Source organism: Ammospiza caudacuta, chromosome 1, assembly GCF_027887145.1.
Source record: "Ammospiza caudacuta isolate bAmmCau1 chromosome 1, bAmmCau1.pri, whole genome shotgun sequence".
NCBI classification, from domain to species: domain Eukaryota; kingdom Metazoa; phylum Chordata; class Aves; order Passeriformes; family Passerellidae; genus Ammospiza; species Ammospiza caudacuta.
This window is the reverse complement of record NC_080593.1, coordinates 130,004,471-130,017,936: the sequence shown is the minus strand read 5'-3', so window position 1 is coordinate 130,017,936 and position 13,466 is coordinate 130,004,471. Positions and strand designations below refer to the sequence as shown.

At 36.6% G+C, this 13,466-nt stretch overlaps 1 protein-coding gene across 1 annotated transcript in view; it reads left to right on the top strand.

Annotated features, from left to right (window-relative positions):
- RIMS2 (regulating synaptic membrane exocytosis 2) overlaps nucleotides 1-13,466 on the top strand; it is a 443,432-nt gene that overhangs the window by 190,577 nt on the left and 239,389 nt on the right. The gene's annotated exons all lie outside the window — the stretch shown is intronic.

The following is a 13,466-nucleotide window of genomic DNA, read 5'->3' as shown; positions in this document are numbered from 1 at the left end:
ACATGATACAGCCCTTATGCCAGTTTCATGCTGTCTGCTGCAGGTTAAAGAATGTCTGATCTGCAAAAAGATCTGTGTATGTAAGGTTAACCCACTGAAGTTTTGAGACAAATTTAAAATTACTGATGTTGTTTACACCAATAGAGGTTTCTTTTCCTTGTGGTGCTATGATGAATTTTTATTTTAGTGCTTTTTAGAAGTAGTTTTGGAATTACTTTCAGAAAGAAAACTAAGATTGATTGAAATTACTTCCTAGCCTATAAAAGGATAATTTCTAATTAAATATGAAAGTATTGGGGACCATGAATTTAAACTCAATGAAATGAATATTATGAGTTCACTTACCTTCATGTATGTTGTTTTAAGCTTTTTTTGAGTTTTTATTCTTATACCAGTGAACCTTTGTTACTTCCTCTAAATGGTTATCTGCTGTTTTGGATTGTGAATAGAAAATTTACTACTATTTATTTTATTATTATTAAGTTGCTATCAAGTTGGTTCTGAAGCAAGTAATTATCTTGAGTAAGTGTAATAACTCTGAATTTTCATATGTCAATATCCACAACCATGGTCTGATAAGTAAGGATCAAGATTGTGTAGAATGGAAGGAATTTTCACTATGTCGAAGTAGACAGTTCCATGTACTTCTGTGAAACAGCTGTGCTGAAACCTTGACCCCCTTAGTGTTCCTGATGAGTAGAAAAGACTTATACCAACTTTATGGTGCTCATGATTTTGCTCTTTGCAGCAACCTTGAGAAAGATAGGACCAATCAATACAGGGGAAGTAGTAACAAAATGTTTATTTAATGCAATTCAGTGCAGGAAATGTATTATACAAGGTAATATAGACAATATATTTTTTGTACACATAACAAAGCATATACATTGAGGATTATAAAAGCGCAGAATCATTTAGGTTGGAAAAGATCTACAAGATTATTGATTTCCACTAATTTAGCACTTCCATGTCTTCTAACACATCAATAACCCTTGTGTCTGCTGCTGCACAGCTCTCTATCCCCTACCTCCATGGAGACAGCAGAATGAAGGACCCCACTGGCACAATGTCTCTCAGACACTGGAAGGGTGCTGCCTAATTTATCTGTAACAAGTCTGGTTTCATGCCTTTCCCCTTCAGACCTAGTTTAAAGCTCTGTCCATGAACCCTGCTAATGCCTGAGAAAAATCCTTTTCCTCTTTTGAGACAGGTGATCCCCATTTGTCATCAGCAGGTGTGGTGTCATGTAAACATGATCAAAACCCCACAAAATTCTGCTGGCTCAGAGTCAAATATTGGTCTGCTGGATCTCCCTCTCTTCCCTCCTCATTTCCTGCAACTGGGAGAATAGAGTAGAAGCCCACTTGTACTCCTGGTTCCTTAACCTGTCATCCTAAAGCACTGATGTCTCTCTTTGATTGCCCTTGGATTTCTTATTGCCACTTTTCTGCCCACCTGAAAAATCCATAACTGCTGAAGGCCTTGCCTGGATAGGAACCTTTCCCTTCATGTCTGGGTCTCAGGGATCCACTGGACTTTGACAAGAAGTGGGTGTGGTCTACATATTGGATCTTCTGCTCCTTTCAGATGAGAGTTTAGAACATCCTCTACAATTCTAACAATTCTAGGTTCTCTGTAATAAATTCTAGGTTCTTTGTCATCTTACAAAACTTACAGCTTTCACGTAAATAATTTTTCATTTTAGGTGTCAAAGAAAACATTCTTACTGATAACAATAGTAAATAATAATGACAATGTCGTGTCTGTCCTGTTTTCTGAGGGAATGAATGAAGCTAGATATTTGTTATACAAATTAATTTTAAAAAGTTGCAAAGATTTTGCAGGGAAAAAACATTCCTTACTATGCTTTGTTCATCTTGATTGAATTAGTGTGAGCACTTTTTAATGACATATAGAGTATAACTGTGTCAAAGTGGCCTAGTGGTGGCCTGCAGCTGGAACCAATGTGGAGAAAACCTTGGTTTTTCATAAAGGAGAAGAGCAACTGCTTGAACTGGGGAAGGATGTGACTGCTTTGAGTGTGTCTGCTCCCAGCCTGTGCTGGGGATCCTGAGCTGGGGGAAGGGACCATGCATAGTGCAGGAAGTCATTCCAGGAGTAACTCCTGTACTGGAACCAGAGCCAGCTGCGCCAGGCTCAGCAGCCCATGTCACGTAATCAAATAATATCTTCAGACCCTCCGACTTCTCCCCTGCTCTTTAACCCCTGGAGTGGCATTTTTTGCAAAGAGGGACTGGGACTCCTGTGCAAGAAATGTGGACCTGTCAGCATTGACATGAAGGGCTGGGATGGTGTTTGGTGGGATGAGATATGCTAAGACCACGGTCAGGAGCTGACACTGACAGGTGAGTTCATTCTTTAGAAACTCAGGAAACAACGCATGAGAACAGTGTTAAATGGACATAGCTGAGATTACAAATGAGTTTACCTGAAACATAGGTTGTGCCAGAATTAGACATATTTTTCAGAGTGAATTTTGTGCAGATCTTCATAGACATTGAAACTCTTTAGTGACATAACTGAGCACCAATTTAATAGATGGCCTCTGCCTTTTTCTGTGAATAGGATGAACAATCCTTTCCTATTGTGTTATTCAAATTTTTCTGAAACTAATAATATTTTCTCTGCATTATGTAAGAGACCCTTCTTCACTCTTGCTGTGAATACCAGGCTTCTGTAACTGCAAAGATGTCTCAATTTACAACACTTATTGCCAGTCCTGAGATCAGTGTAGCAGACAGTTCAAAGCTGTATCTCCATGACAGGACCTCCTGGCTGTCTTAGGAAATACACTTTGGAGGAAAAAAAGAAGTTGCCTCTATGTTTTGGACCAAAATATTAGGTATATTGCTATTTTCCCTAATAATGAAAGATCAAAATTGCTTAAAATTTTAGAGAAAAACAAGTATTGAAATGTCAATGTTTTTATGAAATCATGAATTTTAAATGGCTGTAAAATGCCACCTCCATCACTAAACCCAGGTATTATAATGACATTATAAATGTTCTAGACTGTTCAAATCACCAATTCTTTCCCAAAACCATCTCAGTTTACATGGTGTAGTTTGAAGGCTCTGAGAAATGTGAGTTATAAAAAGAAAACAGTTGTGATGGTATTGTAGCAGAGTCAACTATGTCACCTACAGAGGTCCAAATAAAGCTATATGTATAAAACACAAGAACTATGAATTTTGTGTTGTGCAAGTCAGGCCAACCTTTCTACATTGATTGTCCAATTTAACTGTCTTCTATTGTGAGGGACAATTAGAGTACTTTTTTACCTTCATGTTCAGTTTGATGTTTTCCAGTGCAATTCTAAGGAGGAGGCCTTAAGGGGAGGTTTGAAAGGGCCCCCATAATTTGCGGGCTAGCATGAAACAGATGTGAAGCAGAGTGGCTAATTCTGTGTGTCCACAGGCTTTACAGATAAATTTAGAAAATCAAACAGTACCATTGCCCTTGTGTTCCTTATGGCAATACTGTCACACCTGCAGTCTGCCAAAGGACCAATCTGAAGAGACTCAGGAAATCTTGTGATCCCTGGGGTTGTTTTACCCCCACTCAGAGGAAAGGCACGAGAGAGGCGACCTGTGCTGAAGCTGGGGTTCTGTCTGCACCTTCCCCAAACACTTGAGGGTCTTAAAAACAAGTCTTTACAAATCTCTCAAACTCTAGGGATTCAGCAAGAGACAATCTCTACATGGAAGAAGAGAATTCATTCAAGGAAATCTAGGTGTGTGATAGTTCTAAATATTGCCCTAATTTGTTCTAAATAGAAAGTAGGACATAGTAGACTCTCCAATGATGGTAAACAGTTCAGGCATACATGCAAACCATGCTCCCAGCACTTTTCAGAGCACCCTGTGAAAGGTATCTGTTTGCACAAATGGTGGCTGACATCTAATGTGGGTGGAATCTGTGGTGGGAAAGTGAAATGTGTTTGCGTTTTGTCAGTTCTTAAATTTAGTGTTTGCTTTCACTCTTATTTTATTAAAACATCATAGCTAGTTAGTTTTTATTGTCAAAGAAACTCATATGCATAGAAAGATAGAAATCTTTAGTTTGGAAGAGATCTTTGGGATAAAGTCCTACTGTTAACTTAAGAATGACAATGTCACCACTAAACCAGTGTCACATCCATGCCTTTTAAATACTTCCAGGGCTGCCCAGGGGACTAGTGAATCAGCTAGTCCCCTGGGCAGCCTGTTCCTGTTCTAGTGTTTGATAACCCTTTCAGTGAAGAATTTTTTTCCTTATATCCAGTCTAAATTTCCCCTGCCACATCATGAGGCCACTTCTCTCCTTTCTGTTGCTTGTTACTTTGCAGAAGAGTCCCACGCCGACGTGGCTACAACTCCTCTCAGGTAGTTGTAGAGGGTGATAAGGTACCCCCTGAGCCTCCTTTTCTCCAGGCTAAACACCCCCATCTCTCTCAGCTCCTCTTCACAGGACTTGTGCTCCAGACCCTTCACCAGATTTGTTACCCTTCTCTGGACTCGCTCCAGCCCTTCCATGTCTGTCTTGTAGTGAGGTGCCCCAAACCAAACCCAGTATTTAAAGTGCAGCCTCACCAGTGCTGAGTACCAGAGGCTGATCACTGCCCTGGTCCTGCTGGCCACCCTTTTGCTGATACCAGCCAGGATGTGACTCGCCTTCTTAGTCATCCAGGCATGCTGCCAGCTCATATTCAGCCAGCTGTTCACCAACCCCCTAACAAAACATGTGGATAGACTCGAGCAAACTTAAAACATTGAAGATCCGTGTGTTGTTGATTGAAAGCTGCAGAGTGCAGGCTGTCTGAGCAGAAATGTGTGCTTGCAGGACCAGGTGAAAATACACTTTGTCACTAAGCACATGAAAACATAAATACATAACCTTGCACTGGCTGTGTTGTGGTCATTTACAAACTTGTGAAGAACTGCCCTTTTTCATGATAGAAGTTAAAATATCCTCATGTCTGGAATAGCCTTCAGGGCCTACTTGTTTATTGCAGATTTGAAACCAATCTGGTAAACATCCAGTTTAGTTTTTGATGGAGAATTAGGTTTATTTGAAAACAATATGCTTGTCACAAGTTAGAAAAAGTGTGGTAGCTCATGGTGTGAGAAGCAGAAAGCACATTTCCTGAGTGCTACTGCAAGAACAGTGCGTGTCTTACATGAGCAGAAATGCCAAGGAAGTGGGATTCCATCAGAGAGCTCTCACTTTTAAATTCAGAGAGATAAGGGACCTGATTTCAATCTTGCTTGTGCCAGTTTCATACGTCTTCAACAACTTTGGCTTCAAAGTTACACTGAGCTAAATTAGATCAGAACGAGGTCATTGTTTCTAAAATTTGTTTCATTCAGGTTAGAGAGTTCCTGAAAGTCTAACTTCTCTGGAACAAATTATACTAGAAGGCAAAATTTTAGGATTAAGCTGCAGCAGTTGAACGAAAAGACTTGGAATTTTCACACAGTTTCAGTATAGAAATATCTTACAATTCAAAGTACAAATTTTAAATGATCAAAGAAAAATGGTTATTTAAAATGATGAAATGTTTGACATGTTTTATTAAAACAGATTTCAGAGAGTCACAAAATTTGCTTTTGTTATTTCACTTAATATTGCAGTTTAGGAGATTGTGTTTTGTTTTTGTGATTAAATAACTTTTATTTTTATAGACACCTCTACCTCTTATGTAAGATAAATATAACTTAAATATATAAAGAGTTTGACTGGAAATTCAGAATGCTATTATTCCATTTTTTAATCCTACTCCTATGAACTACCTCTATTTTAAGTGCAAATATAAGAAATATTGAGAGATAAGAAACATTACGCTTTTCTCTGTCTATTTTTAAGCAATAAAAAGTCACTGCTTTGAAAGTACTTCTTATAACATTGACTAAGAAGTACCTAACTACTTTAAAATGTTAGTATTGCCTATGATATTTTTTATAGAAAAATATCTTTCACAGATGTATAGATGAGAATAGAACTAGAATGTTTCAAGCTACAGAAATTTCTAATTGTAGAGAATTTTTAAATAAAGTATTGCTCAACCTTCTCCTACTTACACACTTCCATGGTACTTAGAATATATGAAAAGGGTGTGATCTTTTGCACCATTTTGAGAACTCTACTGTAACATATTTTAAATTTGCAGTAATTTAAAATATTGGTGTAAGACAATAACATCCCTCACTGAAAAAAGCCCTGCCTTTTCCCTATTCTTGGCTGCATATTCACATCCTTATTATCACTCCTGCTGGCAGAAGCATTCTGGCAGGTGCACACTGCATCAAGCCAGGAAACCTTTGGGGGTAACTCTAACTAGGTGAAAAGATGGAAATATTAACATTAGAAGCTTCCTTATAAAATGATGGTTGTCCTCTAAGATTGTAGAATACATGCTGAAAAGATGGTGTGTAACTTGCGCATTCTCAGAATCTGGGGATAGACAGGGATTTCCTGAAGTCAGGAAGAAGAAATATTTTCATATAGTAATCAGAACATACAGAATATTTTATCATAGTTAAATGAACATGAATAATTTCCTAGCACATAAATTCAAACTAAAATGTCTAATATTCAATTTTATTGATTAAAACCTTGCCTAAATTGCAATCTGAACCTTCTGTATACAAATGTACAGGAATAATTAAAACTTATTAAAAATTAATTCCTTAATCATATTTCCTTTTACTCTGTGACTTTGCTGGAACTATAGTGTAGGTGAAATGTTGTCTGGGCAAAAGATTAATAATCTTCTGAGATAGTGTAACACAAGAACTATGAATTATTACTAAAGTATTTTAGTGTATTTGTTGTAGTTATCTGGGGTTTAAGGTGAGATTAAGTTTTTTATTAACCAAACAAAATGGTTTTTAATATTGTTAACTTATGGATCATTGGAACCTAGCTGTAGTTTACCTTTTAACACTAACTGCAAGATGTAGTTTCCCCTGGAATTTATGAAAATATGCTATTCTTAAGGTAAAGATTGTTGTTTTTCAGTTGAAACTGTAGACCACTGAATCATATGAGTGACCAATATTAAAAGTATCATAAACAATTTTGCTTTCTCTGTAACCCTTTTTTATCTTTTTGAAATTTAAATAGAAAACAAAAGAAACTTGAATTATCATTCCAAGATTCTTTTTTCACTATCCTTTACCATTGTGGTAGGTGGAATATATGCTGAATAAAATCAATAAATATCCATAAACTTTTTAATAGTGATGAAAGAAATTTTTGTACAAACATGGCTGGAAAGGGAGTCATCCTATGAAATGCAAGGCTTCCAATGTAGGGAATTCTTATCTTATTCAACCTGCTCCACTTATTTCAAACTGCAATTATACTTTAGCTAAGTTAGAAAGATTAACTCGATAATCAAATCTTGCATCAGGGCTAAGTGCTAATAATTAATACAGATTTGGCACACATAAGACAAAATGAAGACCTATTGGATTCTATGTGAAACATTTCAGTTCTTTACAATGCCATGCTAGAACAAAAAAACATCATGGAGTTTTTCTTTTGAAGTTTTCTGAATATTTATGTAAATACTGGATTTTTTAGTCTTTTTTACAGAGTCCCAACAAACAGAAATAATGACAACACAAAAAGAAAAAAAACTCCTCATGTACTATCTCCAGAATACATGAAGTGTATTTTTCAAATTATAATTTTCTTCATGCTTTGATGAAATCATTGTTCTTCTAATGAAACAAAACAAATCTATCTGTCACAGATTATACTCTGTGTCATTTTAGATTTTGTTAGTGCTTTCCTATGGCATATTTAAATTGATTTTGCAGGTAATTTTGTTACTTCTTCTGTTAACTGTCAGAAACTAAATGGGTCACTGTCAAATGAATTTAATTAATGAAAAAAATGATTATTTAGTTGGTTGTATTTTATCATTTGTGTGGTTTGGGTTGGTTTTTTCTTCATTTTATGTAAAAACATGTCTTTCTTGTTCTGTTTTTATTTTGATGTATATTTCATTAGGGATAGGATAATCAGTATGGGAGAAATAGAGAAACCAAAGTGAAGGGGAAATAAGCAGAACTGGCATATGTCATTCAAGTGAGAACTGTTCCTAAGATGCTCTGTCCTTTGGCCCTGTTGTCCCAAACTCCCCAAAATGAACCATTCAGGACCTGGAGTTGTTCACAGAAACTGCTTGAGATTAAACTAAATATTGCCAAGGGTGAGACCTGGAGGCATATGCTTGTCAGAGGAAAGCATGTTCTTTCCATCTTCTCGCAGTTCTCACTCCATCCAAGTCTCATCCATTGCAATTCACAATCTGGGCACCAGGAAGAAATATTTTTATATAAATAGTCTGGGCAAAGTGGCGCCAGTTTCTGCGTCCCCCTCTGCCTGGCTGTAGTTTCAGCTGTTCAGGAGCTCTGTGTAGCAGCGAAGCTGCTCCTGGGGGAAGGCCCTGGCGCAAGGGTGAGGGCTGAGACAGACACTTGGGGCAGCCCCAAGGACAGTCCTGCAGAAACCCTTCCCAGCCAGAGCCTCAGCAGGTGCCGAGCGATGGGTGCCTCAAGAATCAGGCCATCTGCCTAGGAATCTGATTATTGATTTAGCAGTGCAATTTCACCCTATTTCTGGCTAAGTTGAAAATTCTAGCTAGCTTTTTCCAATAGTAATATTCTGTCAAAAGTATATTTAAAATGCTATACGTGTGTTTTAAAGTTTTTGGTGTTTGTCAGTAACATCAAAAAATTATTAACGCGTTTCTACTCTGATGGTCCACTGATGATGAAATCCTCATTTTAGGGGGAAGATAGAAAAAAATGATGTAATGATAATGAAATTTATGATAATTAAGAAAATATTAAATGAAACTCTTTGAAGAGGATTGGGTCATTGCAGTCTATCAAATTAGTGCTAATAGTTTTTTTTATAAAGTTGTGTTGAGCAACTTGTTTTGCTTTGAAATACAAGGTATCTGCATCTCTCTTAATAGTGAAGTTTTATGCTAACATATATAATAATATTTTTATCTCTTCTACTGAAGTAGTCTTATAATTCATGGAAAGGGTAAAGACTATTGCACAAAGAAAATAAGAATGTTTAGCCCCCATTGCTTTTTCTTGGGTGTAAATCATAACTTTTATTGCCATAAAGTATGTGGCATTGAAATGTGAAAGGATTAAAAAAATTAATTTCTAATTTACTTTGGAAAATATTTCACACAAAATATGTCATGCTTTTCCACTAAAATAGTGGCATCATATAATATTCAGCTGTATTGAGGACAAAGCAAGCTTTTGGTCCTAACTAGTACTGAAGGTAGTTGGTCATTGTCACATGTTTACAGAACCATTACATAATAAAAAAGAAAGGGGAAAATGGAGAAATACCTCTCAGAAATTTCACGGAGTTCCCCCATTACTCACACTGCAGCCTGGTGTCCCTTTGTATAACCCATCAAAGGCTTTACATTACTCAGTGGTTTTTCTTCCCTTTACTGAATTTTCAATTTTTCTCTTCTATAATTTTTTCACCCTTCCCTCTTTTTTGAAGCCATACACTTTAGGCAAGGATTTGTTTGATCATGCTGCAGCACTTAACAGGCTTTCAGACTTGAAGATACTTTTGAAAGTTTATTTCAGTTAATATTTAACTTGCTAAATTGTCAAAAGTGCTGTAGAAGTCAGGTACATCTGATTTCTCCATTTCACCTCACTGATTAAGTTGTTTCCAAGGAATGTTTGAGTAGCATTTATGAGCATGGAGAAGTAGATTGTGAAGAAGTGTGTGGTATTGAAGCTCCTGGTTTTAGTCTCATCTGTTGCAATAGAAAAGTGAACCTAGTAGCCTGTGTTCATGCAACACTATATTCTATGTTAAGATGTTCTTTTAAAATGTGTAAAGGCAGATGAACTGAATGAATATGTGCATAAAAAACACCTGTGTCACACACTGAGGTTTACACCAGAGTGAAGGCACCAATTCTTATGAAAATGTACTCAGATCAGTGTTATTCTAGAGAAATATTCTATAAGAGATAGTTCCTGTGTTCATACTTTCTGCCTTTCTGAACATTTAGATTATGAATATCTTTTAGGTTCCCAGTTATATAATCTGTTTACTTGGAAAATGTAAATATATGGGCATTAGTTATATAATCTAAATAGAATAAAATAAAAGTTTTCATCACAAACCTCCACGACTATTTACTGTTTTCCCTATTTATAGGCCATTTTCTATATACATCTATAACAAGGAAAGGCTGAACTTGTGATGCACTATGAAAGATGTTTAGATACCACAGTTCTTACTAGTCCTAGGAAGTGAATGTATGCAGTATGTTTCATTAGATTTTATAATTTCTAATAATTTTGCCATTTCTGCATAGTATCATTTTGTTTTAATTTTTTTAAGATTAACTCTGAAAATCTGTTCATACTGAAAGTTTCTAAAAGATGAGTTCCTTTGAGAAGTCTTCATGTTCTGTTTTAATCACACAATTTAAATACATTTTAAAAAAGAATATTACAAAGTCACCATTTTTTAAAGCTAGGATATTGATGTGTTGAAGAAATTGAATTTATTCTTGAAAGCTTCTGACTGAGGGCAGTCATCAGAATTTGGTTTGAACTTCAGACTAATATCCCAGCACTATTTAAAGGGCTGCTTTTTAAAATTGTTTTTTGGTGTACAAAGTATATTTACGAGGCTGAAAATTCTTTTCTGACGTATGTAGTCCATTGCCTCAAGTCAATCATTATGAACCTTTACAAAACCCAAAGCTGGTCAGTATTTGAAATCTTCATAGATGTAATTCAGTATAACCAGAGGTAGTTGGAGAAGGTTTTCTGCTCTTTGCTTTGTGTTTGTAGTATTGCAAGAAAAAATTAATCTCTTCAAACCCATGAATTTCATTGTAAATGTAAAAAATTGTCATGGAAACTCAGGCCAGTTGAGTGGGTGAACCAATTTAAAGACCCCATAAAAAGTGAAGTCACCAAGTGCTAGGGTCCCACTTCAAGAGACTGAGAACACAAGGTTTTGTCTTGAAGCGTGGCTCAAAAAGGTGAGCTGTGGTGAGCCAGAAGCTCATTGTCAGCTGGAAGGAAATCATCCTATCATCCTCATCCTACCTCACGATTGCTTATCTGGACTAAATCCATCATTTACCTGACTTTTAGTGAGCCATTTTAGGTGACTACACTGGTATGAAACTAAGCTGCTACAACAAATGAACACATTCCTTTCACCTTAATAAGCTGAAGAATTCCTATGGCATATCACCTTACCAGCACTGGCACAAAAGAGCACAGTCACACTGCTGGGAGCAGCATGGAGAAGAGCGAGAGCCATGCCCAGGGACAAAGAGCTCTTAGATAACTCAGCTGCCTAATGGACCACATTTCCACTAGGCAGTAAATAATAGTATGACTTTCAAGCAACACTGGCAACATCACAGGCAAAATTGCAAATTATAAAGGGTGATGTAAGTGACAGATTGAGAAGTGACAGAGTAGGTGAGAACCTCTTGGTATTCCTATTTTCCTAAAATTGAAACCACATATCTTATCTAAAGATAGGTCTGCACTGCAGCCCAAAGCATGACTGCAGCTCATCTTGGCAGATGCAAACCAGTTTTTAGGGCAGCAGTTACAGTGCTGATATCTGGAGCTGCAGAGTGCTGACTGCTGAGACCCTGGGTAAATATTCACGTGATGAGTGCGTGCTGAGCTGCTGTGTCCATGTCCTTGTTACTACAGAGGCTCTGCTGGTGTACAGATACCCTGTGAGATAAGCAGCTTTTCAACCCTGGCCTCTTGGAAAAGGATGACTACTCTAAGCAGTAAGCTTGTGCAAATAAGAGTCCTTTATGGCACCTGTGTAAGATGAGAACAAGCATCTAGGAAAATGCCAGTACTTTGTGTTATTACTCTAGGATATGTTCACAAAATATATGGTTGTGGCAAACTTTGTACCAGAAAAATGTATTATCTACTTAATGTTGTTGCCTTTTTTACTAATAGTTTTCTGTAAGAAAGGAAAAATGCAGCAAAAATAGATACATAATAAGGAATCTTGACATAATTCTCATTCAATATTTTCTGAGCCTGAATTAGTGTTGTTCCCTTCTCTTTTTATCTGTACAAAGTAACTAAAAAGCGGGTGTAAAAAAATTAATATTCTGATTTGCTAACATTAACACTAACACCTTCCTTGTGTTCACTCCACAGTAGATCAGATGATTAGACAACATGCATTGCAGGGGAAGATAAAAGCTTTATTTTTCAGAAGTGGTAAAGCCTCAGTGTGTCTATGAAATTCAATGAAAGCACAGAATGCTTTAGTCAACACCTTTGTTCTTTTTAAATATCTGGAAAGAGACTTGTACACAGTGCCCTGTCTCTTTGAGTGGTTTACGTTTGTGTTGTGAGTGTGAAATCCCATCACCCTTTGAAGGCGCTGACCTTCAGTGACTGCGCAGATTCAGCTCGCTGAGCATTTGACAGAGCTGTGTGAAGCTCAAGCTCCCTTTTCATTGACAGTAAATTGTGCTGTAAGAAGTACTATGAAAGTACATTGTATTTATGTAATTTTGTTCCTAATTATAGATAACAGTTGCAGGTCACCTGTTTGAAAAAAACCCCAGATTGTAGCACTGTCTGTGACTTGCTTTGTCTTTAGGTTCTATATCAGTGAGACTTGGCTGTATGTGCTGGATTTGTGCTGTGGGCTGATTTTTCTTCTTCTTCTTCTTCTTCTTTTTTTTTTTTTTTAATCCCCATAACAATTCAGAAAATGCAATTCAGTCATTTCAAAGAATGAATCTTCAGGAAAATGTCTTTTTTTGTCCATGTTGAAACACTTAAGACACTAATTTGAAGTGGTGCATAATCTTCCTTCTGAGGGTGTGCATTTTATGTCACTGAGGAAAACTGGCAAAGTTTGTTGTAAACCTCTGAACAAAAATCATAATTCACAGAGGCTTAGGAGAGAATTGTTAGTATTTGGTTGCTCATATCTATGGCTCTGCTGAACTTCTTGAGGCTGCTGTGTATAACTGCAATACATAGGGACCTTTCCTCAGGAATTAAGTTGTTTTGTCTTGCATACTCATAGCCACAAGAGCATTTTCCCTTTAAGTGCTCTGAACCAAGGCAGTACAGGATTACAAATTAAAGACTATGTATTTTGTATTCTTGATATGTCTTCTACATCCTGCTGACCCCGGGACTCCTTATGTTGGTTGGTGAGAATTATGTTAAATATTGTTCAGATAGTAGTCTCTGCAATTTAATTAAAATCATTTTTATAAGTTATTTGTACTTATAATAATATTGTTCCTTAAGTAAATTCCTGCAGTCTAGACCTCTGGCAGAGATGCACTAAAATACATTATTAAGTGATTTCTTTGGCAATAACAAGCCATGGAAACTGTCTCTACTGTTCTCTATTACATGTTTCTTGTC